Source organism: Punica granatum, chromosome 2, assembly GCF_007655135.1.
Source record: "Punica granatum isolate Tunisia-2019 chromosome 2, ASM765513v2, whole genome shotgun sequence".
Lineage (NCBI taxonomy): Eukaryota > Viridiplantae > Streptophyta > Magnoliopsida > Myrtales > Lythraceae > Punica > Punica granatum.
The window spans coordinates 31,276,309-31,298,710 of record NC_045128.1 but is presented as its reverse complement, the minus strand read 5'-3'; the positions used below and the strand labels follow the sequence as shown (position 1 = coordinate 31,298,710).

The window sequence follows — 22,402 nt, the reverse complement described above, 5'->3', positions numbered from 1 at the left end:
ATGTCAACAAAGACCATGCGAGAAGACTTTTGACCTTTGCTCAATGGATAGAAAAAACCTTTGATCTCCTTGATTTTTGGTTGATAATCCACACAAGTGACACAACTAAAAACGAGTGCACTGGAAGACGTAGTGTAGGGATGATCGGATCTGTCTTCAACTCTAAAAGATCTATAATTCAGCCAAAAAAAATAATCATAATAACAACAACAACAATAACAGTAAAACCGTACAAGATCTAGAGTTTTTTCACTTTCTGATTTATTTAGTTGGAGGGAAAATAAGAGATAAAGATGATTCTTAAGGGGGGCATTTATTTCTCCAATGTCCAATCCTCTGTTCAAATTTGATTTTCGTGATTGGATGATAAAATGACCCTTATATATAAATACCGGGGAAAAAAAATTTCAACATAACATGGTCCGACAAGCATGGTGAAGTAACGCCCGCCCTTTCGAGGGGCATATGTAGAATTCACCTTTAAATTAACTAAATAAGATAGTGAACACTGAACAGTGATAACTAAAATAAATAAATATAATACCTTACTAGCTTGGATTGCACGATGGATTGAGGAAGCTGTCACTCCCCTAATCTTTTGACATTATAGGAAAATTATATTATATTCTGCCCTAATCTTTTGACATTATATTATTTTCTTATAAGGATAGCGCTGAAATGAAATTAGGTGAAGAAACACCAATTCCTCCACTTGTTGGATCAGAGCTCTCTCCTTAGTCTTAATATTCTGAAAGATCATTGCTTGCCTTTTCCCCTTAGGTGAAAACTGCCCCTGGTTTCTCTTCCTTCCACTGTGAAGAATACTTACAGTCCTTCAAACCAGTCTCATATCGGTCTCTGAAGACAGTTTTTCTCGAACACTCTTCCTCGTCAATTAGTAACTAAACAGGACAGAAAAATTACGATTGTTATTTCCGGTTAAACAACTCAATTTTTGCAACACATTGCTAGCGGCCAACCATAGGACCGATGCTTTAGAAATATGGCTAGAACCCGAATTAACATGTGCCAAGTGAGCTCCTAGCTAAAGTGAATTATTGCCCGAGGTTCCATTATAAAACATTATCTGAATCTTACCCCTAAACCTGCAGAGCTTCATAACCTAACTCAGAAACTCTCACCTCCCATCAATGAACACACAACTTTGCCTGTCAAGAGAAGGAATTGAGGAAAAGCAGTGAAGCCCTGTCTAGTTATCACCATACTGGGAAAAGATTTCTCCTTCCCATTTTTCACTTTTATGGCTCATAAAGGGTCTTGCAACATCACAGAGATGAAGCAGCTATTTCCAACTCCACGGTCTCCTTCTAATTGACAACCCAAGCACTTGAAATGCTCAGAAGGTATACATCTACTAAATCATGATGCCTAAAGAGATTCAAACTCATAATTAAGTTATTCTTTTTGGTCGATGAACACATAATTAAGTTGGTAGCCCTAATTTCACAATAAGTGAACTATTTCCACATGATAACTGTAAGGATCTTATTCAATAAAGCACGGTTGTATCCAAGAACACTAACCACTAAATATATTATAATCTGCAAATTTGTGATCACAGAAAAAGCGAAGCTACGATCTAAAATATTCAGTATGCAATGGACACTGCAAGAAAATTGCTAATTATGGTGGGAATTTACAGATAGTCGGGATCCATCAAAATTTGGGCCAAATTACAGATGGAAGCTAAGTCTGTTATTCTGTAAAAAGTTATAGATTAAGATTCCGTCCATAATTCTTTCAAAAGTTATGGATGGAATTACATAGAGAAATTCCATCTGTAATTTTGGATGTTAAAGAATATATTTTAGTGTTGGAATTTTTCTCTCTGCAATTGAAAAAGAATTATGGATAAAAAATTCAGCTGAACTTCCGATAATAAATCTTTATGTTATAATAATTAAAAGAGATTGTGGTTAGAGATTCGTTTTTAATTGTCTACAGTTAGGAAATCTTTGAGGAAAAAATGGAAAAAATATTGAGAAATAAATGTTAATCTGTAATTTTAATCTAAACTATATAAATAATAAGAGTTGCAAATATCGAATACCTACCAAGCAAGGGTGGCAATTTCGAAAAGTATAGTTATGTTATGTCAAGGACCACAGTTTACTTCATATCGGATCAAATGGAAAATCATATTTAATAGCTGAGAAATCAATATAAACATTGACATAACTGAGTTAACATTGCAACAAGGGTGATCACTCGTTGTATAGTTAAGACTGAAAATGAAGAGAGTAGTAGCGGGATATACATGTCCCAATCTGACATGCCGGAGCTCTTAGAAGATTTAAATGATAAGATTGTCCTTTTTATGCTCATCATGGTGGTTGAATTTAGAAACTAAATGCGTCATGAGGGAGTAGAGTAAAGTCAACATTGCCAGTTCTCTTATATATAGTCCATGCAACACTCGTATATGCCTTCAATAAGTCTATAACCAATTAACACAGTAAAAGCTTGAAATGAGAAAACCTATAAAATGATGAGACCTAAAATAATGACTGAGAACTTCGCACAAAAACCACAGCATGATATGCCACGACGATCTAAAACGGAGTTTATAATGCCATATAAGTTAAGTTCTCAAAGTATTCGGAAGCGTACACTGTTATTCTTCTCCGCGTGCCAATCTTCTCGTTTCGCTAAAAACGTGCAAGAAATCAATCATCTTGGCACCAGAGTCTGAAACTTCCAATAAGAATCCAAATAAGAACTTTCCTCATCCACGCAATCTCGTCAGTCTACTTTATTGCGCCTCACCTCGGAATGCGAGGAAACAGAACGTCCTTACAATTCAGATTGATGGCCCAATCCAAATATATCAAGTAAATATGTTATTATGGAAGAGTGGGGTAGACATTTTATTAAGCACTCGGGAGGCATGGCACCAAGGGAGAAAAGGACCTGACTGATCAATGCTTCAGATGGCCCACATCATAAAGGAAGAAAACATCTATAGTGCAAGCGGTTTAAAATCCGCAGTCCACGATGCGTAACGACACGTGAAAGAAGCGTACGTTGATTACAGTTGGAGAAAATGGAGCGGTGCGTAGGCAGAACTTGAGGTGGGCCGATCAGCAATGCAGGCACTTATCTTAAGGAGGAGCAGTCCATCCCCACCGATTTGAAGCATGATAGAGACCGAACAGAAGGGATAATAAGTGCGGATGTTGGCTTGCATTAAATCCTTAGGCCGCATCATCAAAGAGGCAGAATCGCAGTGGGCTGAGTAGCCAACAGCACTCAAGTAGACAATGGGGTTTGTGGCCGGAATCGAGGCCCCATCCGCTGGAATGGGGACAATCCTCAATTCGAAGATTCTCTCAATTTCGACGGGTGGACCCTCGATTCAGACCACCCCCTCCACCTCCCCAGATTGGGGTCACCGATCACCCTAATCGGGGAAAGGGAGAGGGGAGGGGAACAGTGGCTTGCGGTGGCTGGTTAGGGGCCCTCACTCTTTCTCAAACCAAAGCATTTCTATTTTTAAAAAAAAAAAATTTGTAATTTGTAATTTTATTTTTGCTGACTCGGAGTGACACTATTCGCCACGTAAACACCGTTTTTTGCCACGTCAGCAAAATGGATGGAGAATGGCATAAATACTTAACATGACAAGGAAATTAAACTTTGTGCCTTTTTTTTCCCAAAAAAATTCGCGTCAAAATTGAAAAATATGACAAAGTTCATGTTTTTTTGGATCATTAACCCTATCTTTTAAGTGTATTAAGTTACATTTGTTGTTAATTTTTTCGATTTAAATTTTTGTTTTTTTGTAAAAAAAAATTGATTTCGATTAATTAGCGAGTGTTTATTGTACTCTCTACAAGAGAAGAGAAACCGTAAGAAGAGCATTGCATGCCATATTACATGGTGTAAGGGCAATTTTGGAATAAACAACAAATTATAGGGGTAGTTTTGAAATTGAAATGTGGAGAATCAAAAGATGAGCTCCACACTTCATCATTTAATTATAAATGTAGCTAGTTTTGCTATATATATAGAGACGGATATAGATATAGCTATAGATACAGATTGTTGATGAGCTCCAAAAAAAGATAATATCTGTTGGGTTGGTTCTCCAAACTTGACCGTATACGTATCGGCAAGTTTATGATACATATTAAAGATATGTAGTTGAATCGACGCTTTTTATTTATTCGTGTACATCTTTATAAAAGGAACCCAGACGAACTGAGAACATTAATGACCCTTCGGCTAATACCATGGACACACATCACCTTATGCGTAGTCAAATTTTGGAAGGTGCACGATAGACTACGATCATAACTTTCAATCTCCGAAGACCTTCATCATAATATGGTATATATCAATTAGAATGCTTGCAATATAGCGTGTTGAACAATACGACCGAATTAAATAAAAGGAAAATTAATGGTTCTGAGGTGTAAAACCTTTTAATGCTGAAAGTGTGTCAAGAGACTGAATTGAAAGGGAAAATAATATTGACCAAGAGGACGTTTGGCCAGAAAAGCTTACTTTGTTATTCAGAAGATACGGTATGTATACACTCAAGGTTGATGAAATAAAGGAAAGAGTAATCTACGGCTAAATCTAAGGCAATCCTAGTAAAGTATGTAAAGATATATATACATATTTATAAGAGGAATAAAATCTTCTCATAATACTCCCCTCAAGTTGGAGAATGACGATTACGAATTCCCAACTTGCTGAGGAGAAAACGAAATTGATCACGTCCTAGTGCCTTAGTGAAGATATCTGCCAATTGAAAACGCGTAGACACATGGGATGTTTCGATAGCTCCAGAGCGCAGATGTTGCCGAATGAAGTGGCAATCTATCTCAATATGTTTTGTGCGCTCGTGAAAAACGGGGTTGGAGGCAATGTGAATAGCCGCCTGATTGTCACAGAATAGACGCATCGGGCCTGCATGATAAATGCCAAGAGAACTGAGTAGACAACGAAGCCATAGTAGTTCACTGACAGTAGCTGCCATAGCTCGATATTCGACCTCGGCAGAAGATTTGGAAACCGTCGTTTGCTTTTTGGTCTTCCAAGAGATGGGGCTACCTCCCAAAGTGATGAAATATCCAGTCAAAGACCTTCGAGTCATGGGACAACTAGCCCAATCCGCATCACAGTAAGCTGTTAAAGACAAAGATGTCGGCCGAAGAAAAATTCATTGTCCTGGAGATTGTTTGAGATAACGTAGCACTCGCATGGCAGCGTCCCAGTGTCCTTGACGAGGATCTTGCAAGAACTGGAATAGAATATGAACAGGATAACAAAGCTCGGGCCTGGTGATGGTGAGATACAAAAGGCGACCAATGAGACGATGATACTGTCCTGGATCAGAAATTTGATCACCACTGTCTTGAGATAACCGGTGTTGTTGCTCCATGGGAAAATATGCAGGTCGATATCCCAACATGCCAGCCTCAGTTAAAATGTCCAGAGCATACTTCCGCTGATTGAGGAAGAGACCGGAACTGCTGCGGACAATCTCTATTCCCAAAAAATAGGACAAAGGACCTAGATCCTTAATATGGAAGCACTGATGAAGGTAATCCTTAAAGCGAGCACAGGAGACAGAGTTGTTAGTCACGAGGATCATATTATCCACATAAACCAGGACGGCTAGAAAAATACCAGCATGAGAGTAAGTGAAAAGAGAATGATCGGCCTCGGACTGTTGAAAACCGTACTGAATGAGGGCTGCAGCGAACTTGGAATACCGATTGCGAGAAGCCTGACGGAGACCATATAGGGACTTCCGCAGTCGGCAAACCTGATTAGTGTGAGCTGAGCGAAAACCAGGAGGTAGTGACATGTAAACTTCCTCATCCAAGTCGCCATGAAGAAAAGCATTGTTAACATCAAGCTGATGCATCTCCCACTGCTTAGCAATAGCAATAGTCAATAGGCAACGTACGGTTACCAGTTTTGCCACTGGAGCGAAGGTCTCGTGGAAATCGACGCCCTCGATTTGCGTGAAACCCTTGGCCACGAGTCGAGCTTTGTAACGTTCGATAGTACCATCTGCCCGTCGTTTAATTTTGAAAACCCATTTGCAGCCAATGGGTTTCTTTCCCGGAGGAAGTGTCTGGAGAACCCAAGTACCGTTATTCTCAAGAGCACGAATTTCATCAGCCATAGCGAGACACCATCGTGGATCCTTGGCTGCTTGTGAGTAAGTTCTGGGCTCCGTGTCAGAATCAATAGCAGCAATAAAGGATAATTGTGTGGCATCAATGTCAGAATATGTAAGAAAATGCTCTAGAGGGTGAGACGTACCTGGAGAGTACGATGGAGTGGGTGATTTGATTGGAGGGGGGGAAGTATAATCAAGACATCGAGCAGTGTGAGAAACAAAATCTTTGAGCCAACTTGGCTGACGGATATTCTGGGAGGCCTTATTACGGGCAATACTGTCTTCGGTTGGGTCGGTAGAAGAAGAAGCCGAGGCCGGAGCAATTAAAAGTCCAGCAGAAATGGGCGGGTTCGGTGCAACAGTGACGGGCGGAGAAGCAAGAGAAATGGGCTGAGCGGAAGGAGATGTGCGACTAGGCTCAGCTGAGGAGATTTGGGCCGAGCGAGGCCCAACGTCGCGCAGTCCGCCATCCAGACTGGGCTCACCGTGTGGGATGTCATCCGGATTGGGCTCAATGGGCCTGATTGATGCGCCTTGGACCGAATTGGGGATAGTCGGGCCAAAATTCTCCCCCTGAAACGCTGGGCCGGCTGTATCAAGGAAACGAATGCCGGTAGTAATTGACTCAGTAGGTTGCTCTCTGCTGAATGGAAAATCGGCCTCATTGAAACGCACATCCCGAGAAATGAAAGTCTCATGACTTTCCAAGTCATAAACACGCCAACCTTTCTTTCCAAAAGGGTATCCAATGAAGATGCACTTTCTCGATCTTGGCCCAAATTTATCCTTGACACGAGGATTATGATGTGCATAGCAGAGACACCCAAAAACACGAATATGTTGATAATCCGGTTTTTTACGAAAAAGAAGCTCAAATGGTGTCTTGCCTGATAGGACGCCTGAAGGTGTAAGGTTGATGAGATGAGCCGCCGCTGAAATACATTCTCCCCAAAAGGCAATGGGAAGTGAAGCTTGGAACATTAAGGCCCGAGCAACGTTCAGAATATGACGATGCTTACGTTCGACTCGCCCATTTTGTTGAGGCGTGTCCGTACATGAAGTGTGATGGATGATCCCATTGTCGGAAAAATAGTCTTGAATAACTCGACTCATAAATTCCGATCCATTGTCCCTGCGCACCGTTTTCACCGTCCGATCAAATTGGTTTCTAATCATCTTACAAAAATTAATCAGGAAGCCTTGTGCCTCTGACTTGTCCCGCAAAAGGTAAACCCACACACCGCGGCTATAATCATCCACAATTGATAGGAAGTATCGTGCACCAGAAATGGATGAGACCTTATAAGGTCCCCATATGTCACAATGAACCAACTGGAACGGAAAAAATGCTTTATTTGTACTATTTGGAAAATTTGAACGTGTCTGTTTTGCCCGGCAACAAATGTCACATAATGCATTATTATCTGATGAATGCATAAAAACTGAATTATTCTTGAACTGAATGCGAGGAGAAGGATGACCCAACCGCTTGTGCCAAATGTCTTCACCATCTGCTTTCATTGCCCGGAATTTCTGAATAGATGAAGACACTCGCCGCAGAAGCCAGACCCCCCCGTGCAGTTCACCCACTCCAATCATACTCCCCGAGGTGCGGTCCTGGATCAAGCAAAAATCAGTGGTGTAGTGTACACTACAAGTAAGTTCCCGAACTAATTGGGCCACGGACAATAAATTGCAATTAAAATCCGGCACATAAAGGACATTATGAAGCACTAAGGTATCTCCAAAAGACACCTTGCCCATAAAAGTAGCTTGAGTCGTTCCATTCGGAACATGAATAATCGGACCATCAATAGGAGTGACATCAAACAGAATATCCAAACTACCAGTCATGTGTTGTGAAGCTCCTGAATCAATGATCCAATCAATTTTTGAAGTAATGGGCACATAATTCTCACCACTTAATCGATTAATCTCACCGTCATCACGTGAGACCATTGAGACCAGTTGTTGCAACTGAGCCTCGGAAAAATGAGCCAATTTGCTGAGGTCCGTGGGCTGCTCGGCATGGGCCTGGGCCGCTGTGTAATTGCTGGGGCTTGAATTAAAGGACTGGTTGGGCCTCCACTGGCCATGATTGTATTGGGCCTGTGCGCACCCGAATTTCGTCTCGTCGGGGCACGCATGCGCGCGCCTAAATGCAACGCGGCTTGGGAGTATCCACCTTCCCGGGGACGCGCGACGGACGCACGTGAGAAGGAGTCGCCACTTGCCATTTTACGACCCGAAGGTCGAGGGCCGGCAAGTTACCCGGGTCTAGGGGTACGGGGTACACCTAATTGCTAAGGCATATGGTCTGCGAAACCCGAGGTTCCGAATTCGGGGGTTCTGTTACATGCGAGCCTATATCTCGCAAGCCCTATCGGTACTCTAGTTTGTCTAGGCTTGCCATTTTTTATTTAATTACCGCTTAATTAAGTTCCGCTCATCTTACGCGTTTTGACACCGTAAATTCGAAGAAACACTCCGACCGTCTGCTCTCCGACCAGGATTCTTACATGAATAAACATACAACATAAATCCTCACATTGTTCTCTCAAATAAATAAAATACAAATTATAACAATTGGATCCTGGTCGGTTCGCATTTCGGTTATTATTCCACTTGTGCTCACCGTGTAGTTTGAAAAGACTGAAATTGAAATTAAAGTGCGCTCTCGGTGTATAAGGGCATTGGGCCCCATGATCGTCGGTTATGGGCGTTGGACCCAATGTGTATCGAGTCCTAAAGGACCGGGCTCGATCCGCAATACAATCAAGTGCAAAAGATGTAACAAGCAAGCTCAAATAAACAATCAATGGGGTTTTGTTATCACCAAATTTACGTGGATTAATTGATTATTAACCGAGGAATCTTGGCATACAAATCCTACCCTAAAACAAGCAAAAGGCAAGACGGGAATGGCATGTAGCATTCAGCATCATTGACCGGACCTGACAGACTGTATGTGTCCGTGATCAAGTCTCGAATGTGTGGGTTGATTTTAAATTGTTATATATCGTGACACTTTGATTATGATAAGTTATTATAAAATGTGGATTTTGACATGAGAACCCTACAACCTAGTGCCTAACCCGCTATCCCCATTATGTTTTCTATTAGGCCAAGTATGCGATTAAGTCAAATTTTGGTATCTTAAACCGTTATTCCCGATCTAACTACCCAAGATCATGCATAGATAACAATGAATTGTAAATACGCGATTTTTTGCCTTTGTATAGAAATTTTATTTTTGAAAAGAGAGAGACAACGCAATGCGGGCCACCTCGGCCTGTGATCGGCGCTGACTGATTCCCTGATTCTTCTAGGGTTATGCGAGAACCCCAAAAGAGTCGAAGAAACGGTCAATCTATCCGGAAGTGATCTAAAAAGAACTTCCACGCCCCAACTTGAGTTACCTAAAATTAGGAGGCCTCGAGTCAAAATATGCAAGTTCTTCCCAGACGTCCATGTCACATCGGATCACGAGTCTCAGATTTTAGTATGAAATTTGCGAATTTTGAAAAGAAAGCATCAACACGTATTTACAATTTATCGACGCGTATTCCCGATTAATTACCAATTCGTGCAAAATTATTAAGGTCGAGTGAATTAATTAGTCAAATGAACGTCCCGTTTACCCGATTGGTGAAATCATTAAGTTTAATTAAAATTTGCTGAATGTTTTATTTTATTTTTTTGGGTTTCGAGCCGTCGAAACGATCAATAATAGATCGACCGATAAACTCTAATTTCCAGTCATCTCGAAAAAAATTTGTATAAAGATCGAACAACATAATGTAGAATAATAAGGACTAATAAAGCAACAGAAAAAGATTTCAAGGACTAAACTGAAACAAATCAAAAAAATTTGGAGAATGATTTTTTTTAAAAAACTCTATAAAATTTGGAGAAATGTCTGGGAAAGTATAAAATGGGCTAGGGTTTAATTGAAATTAATTTCTGAAATTCAGGACTTTTTTTTTAAATGAATAAATGTTGCAGGGACTAAATGGAAACAAATTGAAAAGTTTACTGGAGCGATTTTAAATTCTAAAAAATTCGGAGGATGTGCTAGAAATAATGAAATATCCCAGAGTATGTTTGAAATGAATTTTGAAATTTAGGGCTGATTTTAAAAAAAATAAAAAATGCTCCAGGGACTGAATTGAAATAAATGCAAAAGTTTGCTGGAGCAGTATTTGATTCTGAAAAAATTAGGGACGTGATGAAAATATCGAAAATGTCATGGACTGGTTTAAAATTGATTTGGGAATTTGGGCAGGATTGAAAAAAAAAATGAAAATTCGTTGCAGGACTAGAATGGATCAAATCAGAAAATTAGAATAATCGGATTCGGCATAATTTTGATAATCTATGCAACCAACAAGCAATTATTTCATGTCATCATCATTCAAGCAAACATGATATTTAATATAAAGCCCTAAACATGCCGCTAAGTTGAGATTTTACCTAACCCAAAAGTTTGGGGGCGTTTCTGTAATATACGAAAGCTGCCGGACGAACGGGTCGGATCGGATCGGATCGGTCGGCCGGTCCGAAGGAGAAACCGCTCGGAAGAGAAGCTGGGCCGGGCTGGAGCGCCTTGGGCCTGAATGGGCCGAGCCTGCAAAGGAAGAGAAATGGGCCAAGGCCCGTTAGCCGAATAGTAGCCGGGATCGGGGGCAGCGGCGGCGCGAGGCTGGGGGCGGCGATTCGCGCCTCTGGACACCGCGACGACGGCACGAGAGGGTGCGGGAGATAGCTCTGGGCGCCGCTTGGGCCACGCGGTGTCTGGTTTGGACTTCACCGAGGTCGAAACGGCCGGAATCGAGGGAGTTTTCGCGATTTTCCGGCGTCGGTCCCGAATCGCACCGATCTCCAAATTCTCTCAAACGAGAGCCAATTTTTCCTTTTTTCCTCTGGGTTCTGTTGTGTCCGTCCCGAATTCGATTTCCCCTCCTTTAATTGCGATTTTTGGTTGAGATTTCGGCCAATTTGGGGAGGAAATCGCGGAAATCCGCGATTTCCTGTTCTGGGCAGGTCGGGGATCGCGGGCAGCCGGCGAGCGCTGCCCGGCCCCTGCCCGGCCTGCCCGAATTTTTTTTTTTTTTTTTAAAAAAAATAGGGCCGGCGGGTCACGGGCAGCCGGTCAACGCTGCCCGGCCCGGCCCGAGATTTTTTTCTTTTCTTTCCTTTTTTTTTATTTATATATATATTTTTTAAATTTTATTTTTATTATTATTAATTAATTAATAATTTTTTTTTAAAAAAAGTGATAAATAGAAAAATGACAATTTTGCCCCCCCCTGGAGCCGATGGACCGAAATTGGGTGCTGACAGCTTGCCCCTCTTTGGTTGCGTGCTCGGATAGAGGATGCAGCCAAAGACTATGAGAAACACCTCGTTTGATCCTAGCGATCGTCTGGTCTGTTGCAAAATAGTACAAACCAAAAATTAGTAAATGTAGACGCATACTTGAAGGACATTAAATGCGGACACGAAGTCTGAAAAGCAGTATATGCGGACACGAAATCCGGAAAGCAGAAAATGAGGACACGAAGTCCAAAAGCAGTAAATGAGGACACAAAATCCGGAATGCAGTGGACACGGACACGAAGTCCGGATTGCAATGAATGTGGATACGAAGTCCAAAATGCAATAGATGCGGACGCGAAGTTCAAAATGCAGTGAATGCGGACACGAAGTCCGGAAAGCAGTAAATGAGGACCCGAAGTCCAGAATGCAGTAGACACGGACACGAAGTCCGGAATGCAATGAATGTGGGCACGAAGTCCAAAATGCAGTAGATGCGGACGCGAAGTCTAAAGTGCAGTGAATGCGGACTCAAAGTCCGGAAAGCAGTAAATGAGGACACGAAATCCGGAAAACAGTAAAGATGGACGCGAAGTCCGAAAAGTAGTAAAGATGGACGCGAAGTCCAAAAAGCGATAAAGATGGACGCGAAGTCCGAAAAGCGGTAACGATGGACACGAAGTCCTGGACGCGAAGTCCGAAAAGCGATAAAGATGGACACGAAGTCCTGGACGCGAAGTCCGAAAAGCGGTAAAGATGGACACGAAGTCCTGGACGAGAAGTCCGAAAAGCGGTAAAGATGGACACGAACTCCTGGACGCGAAGTCCGAAAAGCAGTAAATGTGGACACGAACTCCTGGACGCGAAGTCCGAAAAGCGATAAAGATGGACACGAAATCCTGGACGCGAAGTCCGAAAAGCGATAAAGATGGACACGAAGTCCTGGACGCGAAGTCCGAAAAGCGATAAAGATGGACACGAAGTCCTGGACGCGAAGTCCGAAAAGCGGTAAAGATGGACACGAAGTCCTGGACGCGAAGTCCGAAAAGCGGTAAAGATGGACACGAAGTCCTGGACGCGAAGTCCGAAAAGCGGTAAAGATGGACACGAAGTCCTGGACGCGAAGTCCGAAAAGCGGTAAAGATGGACACGAAGTCCTGGACGCGAAGTCCGAAAAGCAGTAAATGTGGACACGAAATCCTGGACGCGAAGTCCGAAAAGCAATAAAGATGGACACGAAGTCCTGGACGCGAAGTCCAAAAAGCAGTAAATGTGGACACGAAGTCCTGGACGCGAAGTCCGAAAAGCGATAAAGATGGACACGAAGTCTTGGACGCGAAGTCCGAAAAGCGGTAAAGATGGACACGAAGTCCTGGACGGGAAGTTCGAAAAGCGGTAAAGATGGACACGAGGTCCTGGACGCGACAAAGAACCCAGAGGACCCTCTACTCGATTCGAGATTGTGACCGGCCGCGTGAGGTAATCGTGAGTCCGTTAAGGAGGGGATGCCCCTTGGGGTTCCATGTGCATCTGCACGTAGGAGAGATCAATAGCTAACGGTGGATGTCAGTCGCGTGAGACCACTGAAATTGCAATTTGTCCTTGGCGAGAATGGTATGGTCGCTGTTTTCACTGAGGATGCCCCAGTAGCTTGTGAATATTATCGTCGAGAGGCGGTGCTGTAGAGAAGAGCATAACTCTTCGTTAGTCATGTGGACAGTGGTGCGCGCTGAGTATACAGGGCTGATGCTGTCCCAAAGGTGTTGATCTGCTGTCGATTGACGTTGCTGCCGCAATGAAGTTACTTCGTCGATGCTTTGCCCTTGGGGCGGTTGTGTGTTTTATCCATTGGGAGCCGACCCTGCTGCTAGATCGATTGTTTGTTGCTCTTGCTGGCAGCTGGTCTCGCCGCTGAAGCGATTACTTGCTGGGAATGCCCCGGTCTCGCTACTGGGACTTTTGCTTGCTAGGCGGTTGCTCGTTACTCCGCCGGATGCCGGCCCTGCTGGGATGGTTGTGCTTTGCTGATGGACCGGCGTCTTGCGGTGTAGGACTCGAGCTCTGAGAGCGCCTACGTACCCTCTTGGACAGGGGATCAGAGTCTGCCGTAGTTCTTGCGTTTGTTGTACCTGTGATCCTGGCAATATCAGTAAGTCATGGGATTACTAACAATGTATAAGTACAGGTAAAAGGATGTGTTCGCGACGCTGTTCTTTAGTTTCGGGTCGCCGGGGCGACCTGTGGAGAGTTTTTGCTTTGGCGATGCGAATGAGATCCCATTTTCGAAGGCCTCAATGCGAGGGCTCCAAGGCTCCTGTTGGCCATGCACGAGCATATCGAGACATTCTCAATGATGCCCTAGCGACTCTGTCGATTATTCGACGCGCCCGTCGGCTTAGGACCCTTCTCGTCAAGGTATCGGAGGGCGGCTGCGCTTGTGACCCGCGTGGGGTTTTTTTTTTTTTTGCCTAAATTTGATCAGACTCGGTCTGACCATTTCCAGAATATTATGACTAGACCTCAGAAAGGAATGTCTGGGATTTCGGCTTTGTGGTAGCCTATTGAAGGGTGGCTGTGACCCATTCTGGAGTAAAGCAAAGACAAACAGAAAAGAGAAAGCTTAGGGGAACGCGTTGCCCCAGACTAAAAGGATACACGAGTTCACGCCTGTAGCGAGATGTACCATTTTTCCTCTATTCTTCTGTTGTGTAGGCTGTATCAAACTGCTTGGATAGCATGCTCGGTTTGCCCACTGTGTTTGAATCCGCGCTGGACGGTTGAGCTGTGTTGGAGAGCTGATCGAGGACCATGTTGGAGTAGATAATCTGGCCATTTTCCTTGGGGATCCCTGGTTCGCGCGGTGTGCGAGAGCATAGGGTGACTGTTTTGTTTATCTCTCGTTTTACTCTCCTTTTGCTACGGTTACCCACCTCAGGGCCGTACCTCTCAACCTAAAGGGGATTAGCTCTCCTTCTGCCACGACTGCCCGCCTCGGGATTTTCAGTCGTGCCTCTCTCTTGCCCTAACTTTTGCCTAGGTCGCCCCGAGGGGTTTTCGACCTAGCGGGCTCGATTCTTTTGTCTCTCGAGTTTGCAAGGGCAAAGGGTTCAAAGGATTTGACCTCCGAGTGCGTTGCGTTCTGTCTCCATCGAGGGGTTGCATCTGCTGCTCCCCTTTTGTCGAGGTTTGTTGATTTCTTCTTCGAATTGACGGTGCCAGAGTTTTAAATCTCAGGGGCGCCTTGTTTTGTTCATTGGCGGGTTTTTCCCGCTTCTTTTGCTCTGTTTTTTTTCCTTGCAGCTGGGGTTTGTTTTGTGCCTCATGTCTTTGTTTGAAACTTCACGATTTTGCATCGCCGAAGCCGCTTCGGTGTGCTTCGCCTCGTGGAGACTTGTTGTGTGTTACTAGCCCTATTTTGTGAGGACCGGCTTTCTTGGAAGTTTGACTCTCGAGCACTCGGAAGTCGAACTCAGTGTCATTTGCCCTTGCAAGCATTACATGTGAATTTCCCCTATTATCTAGGTAAAGAAAATGTCAAATTGCCCCATATGGAATAAGGAACCGAGGTTGTCTCAGCGTGAATGTTGAACGGGGATGCCCCGGTCTTTATTTGTTGAAGTGGCCCGTGGTAGGTGCCTGGTGTGATGTCTCTGGTCATCTTTTGTTGTTCTTTACAGCGCGTGCGCTATTGAAGCCACTGGATGTTCGAGGAAGACGGTTGCATCAATGCTGAGTGATTCGTTCGATTGTCCTTGTTTTCGACTTCATAGGGGGGTACCTCATCGTCGGACACCTCCCTCGTCAAAGTATAAGGAAAGGGTCCGAGACAAGTTCTCAAGGAAGCGTGAACTCGTGCATCGCTCTTCGCCTGTGGTCAATGTGCCCCTGTGAAGGATGACAAAGAAGATAATGCATTAGGCGATTATGCGGGGAATATGTGGTAAGAAATATGAGGTGGTTCCATAGGAAAATCCCTTTTTTGTCCTGCGTGCGACCCATGGGGTGCCACGCGTAGGTGGCATTTGTTTCTGGGAATCTAGTCATCACTACTCTGGAGTGGTTAGACCATGACTAAAGTCACATAAGCATATTTTCCTTAGTTGTAAGTAAGCATGCGCAGTCGCCCTAAGGAAGGCTCGAGGAGTCGGGTCCCATGAGGATAGGCGAGTCGAACAGGTCCAACAGAACTAATAGGGCATTGCAAAGACTGTCCTAATGCTCCATTAAAGGATTTGTTCATGTCGAGAGCCCATTTGTGGGAATGCATTTAAATTAAAGCAAAAGAGATTTTAAAGAAGACTGCGCATATTGCCCCTGTATTCAATCGGCGACCACAACAGAGGTGGATGAGATCCATTCTTTGATCAGAGGCCTGATCGTGTTGGTATCTCCTGCGATCGAGAGTTGGGTCATGCTCTGCTTGTGGAGCTGTCACTTCCGGTCTTTGCAGCAAAAGGATTAGACTTGCTCCTCGGAGTATCGCTTGGATGAATTTGAATCCTCGTCGATTTTGGATTTCAGATGAGCCTAAAAGCAGTAAATGCGAGGTGTCAAAACCTGAATGTAGTAAATGCTGGGCCGGAGCCCAAAAGCAATAAATGCTGGGCCGGGGCCCGAAAGCAATAAATGCAGGACCGAGGCTCGATATGGGGCCGAAGCTCAAAAGTGAGGCCGAAGCCTGCTGCAGTAAATGCGGGGCCGGAGCCCGATGCGGGGCCGAAGCCCGATGCAAGGCCAAAGCCCGATGTGGGGCCGGAGCCCAATGCAGTAAATGCGTGCTCGATAAGAAAGTACAAGAGATGCAAAAGCAAAGGTCAATGCTGAGGAACAGTGCAGGGCACTGCAAAGCGGTGACTTTGTGAAGCAAGGATGGGGACTTAGTGTTGAAATCCCAAGGAGCTGGATGAGAGACGTTTGTTGTCTCAATTGTGGTCGCCCAGTATTCAGTTTGTCTTCTTGTTGAGAATTTCCTGCAATGGGAAAAGAAAACAATGAAAGAGCATAAACTGTTCAAGATTTCAATGCAAGAGTGTAGGGAAGCGAACTGGCCTGGTAGGTGTCGTGCGAGTACACCAAGAGACATGCATTGATATGTTGAGCATGCGTGTATGAGTTGGTGTGAACATGCTTGGACATGTGTGAGGCGCACTTAGTCGCTAGTAGATGCGCAAGGTCTTGCGGAGAGATGTGCATATGATCACGCGGTGATGCTCTCCGCGAAGGTTGGCACGACTCGCCGGTCATGTGGGGTGAGTTGGACCCATTCTTCGATCGGCAGCGTGATCGTGTTAGAAGCTTCATGGCGGGTGGGCTGGGACATGCTATGTTCGTTGGAGCTGTCGCCTGTGATCTTTCGTGGAGGGACGGTCGGTCTTGAGTGTTTGGAGTCCAAGGAGGTAGCAGAGAAGTGTTTCCTGTCACGATTGTGGCAGTTTTGGATTCATGTTGCCTTCTTGTTGGTTATTTCCTGCAATGGGGAAAGGGAAACGATGAAAGAGCAAACTATGTTCGCAATTTTAACGCAAAAGCGTAGGGGATCGAACTAGCCTGGTAGGCGTCGTGCGAGCGTGCCGGGGGTGTATGCACGGGTAAGGTGAAGGCATGCTCGCACGACGTGGGAGGACGCACTCGGTTGTGCTGGTGGATGTGCTCAGTTGCGCGAAGAGACGTGTGCGCGATCACGCGATGACGCTTAGTTGCGTGAGATTAGTGAGAAGTTGGCTTTGCCAAGGAAGGTGCATTGGTCCTCGGGCCACGGCTCGCCTTGCCGTGGAGGGAGGGTGAAGGTCACGGTTGGTCTACCTGCGAAGGAGGTCTTCACTCACTTGCATGGTGAGGTGTTAACTGTTATGCAAAACAGTAAGTGAATAGGATGCATGCGATGCGTGAGTTTTTCAAAACTAAAGCCGTCATTCAAATTGGCTCAAAAAGTTCAAAATACAATGTAAATTTTGTAAAATAAAACCCTAAGCCAATCTTCCACCACACTAGGAGTTTGAGCGAGCGCAGATTGCGTTTCTGTAGTTTGGCGTGGGTCTGAGTGAGCTCCCTCTGAAGTAGTGGTTGGCCGACCAGTTCCTCATCTTTCTCAGCAGCTTACCGACGAAGGTGATCGATCATGTTGTTGGTGAGGTCGACTATGGTGGATGTGCCTAAAGTGAGGGATGTCCTGGCAGGTGTGCCGGTCTTGGTTTGTGGAGACTCGGTGGGACCCTCGTGTGTTGACGGACTTTGTCGAGGCACGAACAAGAGGCCGAGCAAGGCGTCTCTTACCAAGACGAAAGGAAGACTGACTTAGGACTCATCCATATGAATGACACCCTAATTTTGTAAAACAGATGATGCATGTGTGCGAAAAAAAGTAAATGCCCACTGCATAATACAAATTACAAGGTACATCGCTCTTGAAATAGAAAAGACTCAAGTGGCACTCAGGCCGACTCAACGGACTGTTCGTCGAAGCCGGGTTGGAGGATGGCATGGAGCTCCTGCAGAATGCATGGTTTTAGTGCTATAGGGACCGTGCTACGTAAGGATGGGGGCTCCCGACTCAAGGGTGTCAATTCCTTGAAATCGAGCGGGGATCTTTGGGGGCCTAATCAACTGTCCGACCGTGCGACGTACCTTTACTCGGAACACCTATCTAGCCTGTGTTTCCTCAGATCGGTCGTGGGACGCGACCCGTAGGTACCTGAAGCTAGTATGATATGCAATGTGCGTACGAGAAATAAAAGTGCATAAAGTAGATAAGCGGGAAATTGCGAAAAACGATAAATAAACAGGCAAACAAAGCAAGCGGGAACGAGCCCGAAGCCTCTAAGTGTCCCCAGTGGAGTCGCCAAGCTGTGCGCACCCGAATTTCGTCTCGTCGGGGCACGCATGCGCGCGCCTAAATGCAACGCGGCTTGGGAGTATCCACCTTCCCGGGGACGCGCGACGGACGCACGTGAGAAGGAGTCACCACTTGCCATTTTACGACCCGAAGGTCGAGGGCCGGCAAGTTACCCGGGTCTAGGGGTACGGGGTACACCTAATTGCTAAGGCATATGGTCTGCGAAACCCGAGGTTCCGAATTCGGGGGTTCTGTTACATGCGAGCCTATATCTCGCATGCCCTATCGGTACTCTAGCTTGTCTAGGCTTGCCATTTTTTATTTAATTACCGCTTAATTAAGTTCCGCTCATCTTACGCGTTTTGACACCGTAAATTCAAAGAAACACTCCGACCGTCTGCTCTCCGACCAGGATTCTTACATGAATAAACATACAACATAAATCCTCACATTGTTCTCTCAAATAAATAAAATATAAATTATAACAATTGGATCCCGGTCGGTTCGCATTTCGGTTATTATTCCACTCGTGCTCACCGTGTAGTTTGAAAAGACTGAAATTGAAATTAAAGTGCGCTCTCGGTGTATAAGGGCATTGGGCCCCATGATCGTCGGTTATGGGCGTTGGACCCAATGTGTATCGAGTCCTGAAGGACCGGGCTCGATCCGCAATACAATCAAGTGCAAAAGATGTAACAAGCAAGCTCAAATAAACAATCAATGGGGTTTTGTTATCACCAAATTTACGTGGATTAATTGATTATTAACCGAGGAATCTTGGCATACAAATCCTACCCTAAAACAAGCAAAAGGCAAGACGGGAATGGCATGTAGCATTCAGCATCATTGACCGGACCTGACAGACTGTATGTGTCCGTGATCAAGTCTCGAATGTGTGGGTTGATTTAAATTGTTATATATCGTGACACTTTGATTATGATAAGTTATTATAAAATGTGGATTTTGACATGAGAACCCTACAACCTAGTGCCTAACCCGCTATCCCCATTATGTTTTCTATTAGGCCAAGTATGCGATTAAGTCAAATTTTGGTATCTTAAACCGTTATTCCCGATCTAACTACCCAAGATCATGCATAGATAACAATGAATTGTAAATACGCCATTTTGCCTTTGTATAGAAAATTTATTTTTGAAAAGAGAGAGACTACGCAATGCGGGCCACCTCGGCCTGTGACCGGCGCTGACTGATTCCCTGATTCTTCTAGGGTTATGCGAGAACCCCAAAAGAGTCGAAGAAACGGTCAATCTATCCGGAAGTGATCTAAAAAGAACTTCCACACCCCGACTTGAGTTACCTAAAATTAGGAGGCCTCGAGTCAAAACATGCAAGTTCTTCCCAGACGTCCATGTCACATCGGATCACGAGTCTCAGATTTTAGTATGAAATTTGCGAATTTTGAAAAGAAGGCATCAACACGTATTTACAATTTATCGACGCGTATTCCCGATTAATTACCAATTCGTGCAAAATTATTAAGGTCGAGTGACTTAATTAGTCAAATGAATGTCCCGTTTACCCGATTGGTGAAATCATTAAGTTTAATTAAAATTTGCTGAATGTTTTATTTTATTTTTTTGGGTTTCGAGCCGTCGAAACGATCAATAATAGATCGCCCGATAAACTCTAATTTCCAGTCATCTCGAAAAAAATTTGCATAAAGATCGAACAACATAATGTAGAATAATAAGGACTAATAAAGCAACAGAAAAAGATTTCAAGGACTAAACTGAAACAAATCAAAAAAATTTGGAGAATGATTTTTTTTTTTAAAATTCTATAAAATTTGGATAAATGTCTGGGAAAGTATAAAATGGGCTAGGGTTTATTTGAAATTAATTTCTGAAATTCAGGACTTTTTTTTTTAAAATGAATAAATGTTGCAGGGACTAAATTGAAACAAATTGAAAAGTTTACTGGAGCGATTTTAAATTCTAAAAAATTCGGAGGATGTGCTAGAAATAATGAAATATCCCAGAGTATGTTTGAAATGAATTTTGAAATTTAGGGCTGATTTTAAAAAAAATAATAAATGCTCCAGGGACTGAATTGAAATAAATGCAAAAGTTTGCTGGAGCAGTATTTGATTCTGAAAAAATTAGGGACGTGATGAAATATCGAAAATGTCATGGACTGGTTTAAAATTGATTTGGGAATTTGGGCAGGATTGAAAAAAAAAATGAAAATTCGTTGCAGGACTAGAATGGATCAAATCAGAAAATTAGAATAATCGGATTCGGCATAATTTTGATAATCTATGCAACCAACAAGCAATTATTTCATGTCATCATCATTCAAGCAAACATGATATTTAATATAAAGCCCTAAACATGCCGCTAAGTTGAGATTTTACCTAACCCAAAAGTTTGGGGGCGTTTCTGTAATATACGAAAGCTGCCGGACGAACGGGTCGGATCGGATCGGATCGGTCGGCCGGTCCGAAGGAGAAACCGCCCGGAAGAGAAGCTGGGCCGGGTTGGAGCGCCTTGGGCCTGAATGGGCCGAGCCTGCAAAGGAAGAGAAATGGGCCAAGGCCCGTTAGCCGAATAGTAGCCGGGATCGGGGGGCAGCGGCGGCGCGAGGCTGGGGGCGGCGATTCGCGCCTCTGGACACCGCGACGACGGCACGAGAGGGTGCGGGAGATAGCTCTGGGCGCCGCTTGGGCCACGCGGTGTCTGGTTTGGACTTCACCGAGGTCGAAACGGCCGGAATCGAGGGAGTTTTCGCGATTTTCCGGCGTCGGTCCCGAATCGCACCGATCTCCAAATTCTCTCAAACGAGAGCCAATTTTTCCTTTTTTTCCTCTGGGTTCTGTTGTGTCCATCCCGAATTCGATTTCCCCCCCTTTAATTGCGATTTTTGTTTGAGATTTCGGCCAATTTGGGGAGGAAATCGCGGAAATCCGCGATTTCCTGTTCTGGGCAGGTCGGGGATCGCGGGCAGCCGGCGAGCGCTGCCCGGCCCCTGCCCGGCCTGCCCGAAATTTTTTTTTTTTTTAAATAGGGCCGGCGGGTCACGGGCAGCCGGTCAACGCTGCCCAGCCCTGCCCGAGATTTTTTTCTTTTCTTTCCTTTCCTTTTATTTATTTTTTTATTTATATTTATATTTTTTAAATTTTATTATTATTATTATTAATTAATTAATAATTTTTTATTTTTTTTATTTTTTTTAAAAAAAAAGTGATAAATAGAAAAATGACAATTTTGCCCCCCCTGGAGCCGATGGACCGAAATTGGGTGCTGACAGGGCCGATCGCGATTGTGACGGGCCTGACTGGTATGGGCCTCCAGAATGAAATTGCCCGAAAACTCCTCCCCGTTGCTGCGAATGAACCGAGGATGAGGATGACGGTGCCCTGCTTCCTCCCGGCCGAGACTGCATCGAGAAATTTCCTCTCGAGTTTCCTTGATTCGCCTGCTCGGAGCTCGGGTGGCCATGAAGTCGATAGCAGGTGGCCCGATGATGCCCGTTTTGTCCGCAGTAGTCGCAAAAAGGACGACCACGCGGCTTGGAATCGCCCCTGTTCTTCGAGCCGAAATTAGGGTAAGAAACTCCCCCTGCATCATTAGCAATTTTTGCTGCGAAACCAATTACTTCTGCATTGATTCCCTGCCCTGAGCGATTTGTCTCTGCGTTTCATCATGAGCCGCCATGGAGTGCGCCCTATTCGCGTTCGGCAGAGGGTCCATGCTCAGAATTTGGGACCGGATGGTTGAGAATTCGGGATTGAGCCCGATAAGAAATTGATGCACTTTCTCTTTCTCTTTATGAGCTGCAAGTTGGGCTCCAGAATTGCAGGTGCAGGGCGGTAGATCAAGATATAAATCCAGTTCATCCCATAGACTTTTCAATTTTGAATAGTATTCAGAAACCGATCTTTTCTCCTGTTTGAGAAGGCAGATATCAGTTTTAAGTTGATGAATTCTTGACTCGTTACCTTGAGAAAAGCGTTCCCTGAGATCATCCCAGAGTATTTTCGCATTCTTTGCTCCTGCTACTGAATTCTGCAATTCTTCGTCCAGATGGTTGAAAATCCATGAGACAAGCATTGAGTTGCAGGTCACCCATTGATC

At 44.4% G+C, this 22,402-nt stretch overlaps 1 long non-coding RNA gene across 1 annotated transcript; it reads right to left on the bottom strand.

The window, feature by feature from the left end:
* Positions 1–438: 438 nt before the first annotated feature.
* Positions 439–3,458, bottom strand: LOC116197477. Its single transcript, XR_004155051.1, has 3 exons — positions 2,788–3,458; positions 2,632–2,709; positions 439–902 (listed from the first exon to the last, which is right to left on the bottom strand). It is a non-coding gene; the product is annotated as an uncharacterized LOC116197477 (long non-coding RNA).
* Positions 3,459–22,402: the final 18,944 nt, after the last annotated feature.